The following is a 3020-nucleotide window of genomic DNA, read 5'->3' on the forward strand; positions in this document are numbered from 1 at the left end:
AAAGATTTAGAATAGTTAATAGTATTTCTCTGTATTTTAATGTTCATGTATGTATATGAATAGTAGATACGTGGGTAGATATGAAATGTAATAAAACATAGTCGGTTTGTATCCAATCTTTTGTAATCACTTTATCAATATAAAATATTGTTTTATAAATATGCATGTAGCATGTTTTGATGAAGTAACTTAAGAAATCTTTTGAAATAGTATGAAAGTTTGGGTCTTTCATAAATACGATAGTTGGAGTCTTTCAATCATGGTGTCAGAGCAATGGTTTAAGTGAACTAAATATCACGGATTGATATTTAGACTTAAACTGTTGGAAGCTCAATATATGAGCTGCTTCATAATAAGTATATGGATACAAACCATAGGAAATATTTAAGTGGGGGATTGGGTAATGATAAACCCTAGTATTCTAAGATATTAAGTTACTTCAGAATTTTAAGAAAATTAGTTTAAGTGAACCAGAAATTTTAAGAATTTCTAAACTTAAACAAGAATTTTTAAATAAAGATGATACGATATATTTTAGGTTGAATACCTAATGGAGGCAAGCACTAGAATATTAAGAGGAGATATGCCTTATATTCTATTATGTGCTAAATGATAAATGAATATAGAGAGGAGATATGCCTTATATTCTATTTTGTGCTAAATGATAAATGAATATAGAGAAGAGATATGTCTTATATTCTATTAAGTCAGAAAGCTTAAGGTCTGTTGCCGACCTTGGTTTAGAAAATTTTAAGAATTTTCATAATAGAATTTTTCAGAGTGATAAAGAGACTTATGATAATTGACATCGATAAGTTTATAAAGAAACGATCGCGAGATATCGTAAAATAATAAATATGAATTATTATCGTAATAAGTGTATAAATACCAATAGAGTGGTAATATACATTTAAAGTATGTTTGATATATAATAAAATCTTTGGAAGAAATATGTGCGTTTGAAACACGTTTGGACAAGATAAATGAGTTGGTACAAATCCACGAAGTTGTTCTAACGCTGTTCAGATTGAAGCAGTGATTGTTTAGAAAGTTGGAAGAACCGAAGATGGTGATCAATACTTCGGCAGTATCACAATGAATGTTGTGCAAGATTTAGAAGAATTAAATGAAGATCAAAAGAAAGGCTAATGAAGTTTTCAGACTCAATAGGACAAGACTTTGTGATATATAAAGTTCCATTGTGTGTTAAGCCGACTTTAACATACAAGATTGGGATGGTGAATTGAGTCATTTAGCGGTAAATGGTTAAGCAACTTACTTGTTTAAGTAAGGTAGAATGCTTAATTGAAGAAGAAATACACCCATAGTATTGTATGAAGAGATGTTGTAGTCAGGAATGATAGAGAACCAAGTGGAAGCTAGTAAAGCTTGCTGAAATGCAGCTAAGATGCAAACTTCTCAGGATAGACTCCTATGAAATAGACTTAGACTTACTCAGATACAAGATTAACGATGTCAAGGAAGAATAATGAAATAAACAAAAGTGCATGATGGATTGCATGAGTTAGAAGATGATGCAGGTAGTAGAAGACCATTTATCTCCATGCTGCTAAAGTAAATTTTGGAATAGTGTATCTTGTAGAGTAGACACTACTCAAGAAAGAATTAGTATGAAGAAATAGAAGTAAAATTTCTATCGACCTATGGAAAAGTATTAGGATATATTAAATCGAGCATATGCATGAGAAGAATCCTAGAAGGCGAGCATAGGTAATCCAATATATGTTTGATAAAAACCTGAAAACCCTAGTTGACTCTAAGAGAAACTAATGTATGTATTTGTTTAAACACGTTCATGTGTGATAAGTTGCTTTGTGAAAACTTTTTAATGGTGACTTGGGAACTGCGAGACAATACTTGGGACGAGTATGAGTAGGTGTGAATAGTAGTAGAGGCCTATACTACTGGAAGCACAGGACTCACACTTGGATCAGGAAAAAGTCACAAGGTTACCAAGAAGCTAGTAAATGATTTCATTTTATTCATGTGTGTCGTTACCTTCGTTTCAGTAATGACTAAGAAGATAATTATCGTTCAAATCATAATGTTATAAAGAATCGAGTCTGATTAGTATAAATCCGCGAAAGGAGTTAATTGGTTCAGAGAACCGTGTCTTATATAGTGACAAAACATCAGTAGGAATACTGAAGAAGTAAATGGTCGAGGTAGTCGATAGAAATATAACGATCTTCATTAAAGAGTTGAGCAATCATTAGCCAGAGATGTGACTTGCTATGTGGTGTTACTGGACACAAAAAATGATTCTGCCCTACTCTTACTAGTCAAATGACGGGGAGTCAAGTTTCCGTTCAAAAATCAAAGACTACTCCAACTAAAAAGGAGGAGGTGCCAAAAGCTAAAAGATGTGTAGGTCCGAAAGCACAAATTAGAGATACGTGGTGTTATTCTTTATGTTCCAAAGCATCTACATGTTGATCAAACTCTTTTCATTTTCTTTATTCCATCAGCTTGATTTATTTGATATGATTCTATTACAAGAATTTGGTTCGTTATGTGTCTTGTGTGTTATAAATACAAATGTCATTAGAATAAAATCATTCGAGTTGTTGTTATAGCAAAAGTAAAGACCTTATCATGGGTTTAATCTATAAACCAAGAAGGAGCAGGAGTCTGCAATGAGAATTGAGTTTTAACTCAAAGATTAGGATCGAAAGCCCAATAGAGAATGATGAGCGAGTGCAGGTTTGAGCACCGCTAGTAATTAATAAGTTTGAATAATTTGACAATCGTTTGGCAAACTAAAAGTTAAATATCATACATTTTAGATTACCACAAAGGAAGTAAGTTAAAACTCAAATGTTGTAACTAGTAATTTTCTCGTAAACTCTAGATCTTCTCACATCTTATTTGATTTCAATGCCTCAGATTCTTTCGTGTCTTATAAATTCGCATATTCTTTTCAAATTGCTTGTTACGCAGTTGTCCAATCATTTCATATAGATAACATAGGAAATATATCATTACTTGCTGATAAAGCC

Source organism: Lactuca saligna, chromosome 4 (genome assembly GCF_052625555.1).
Source record: "Lactuca saligna cultivar CGN05327 chromosome 4, ASM5262555v1, whole genome shotgun sequence".
NCBI lineage: Eukaryota > Viridiplantae > Streptophyta > Magnoliopsida > Asterales > Asteraceae > Lactuca > Lactuca saligna.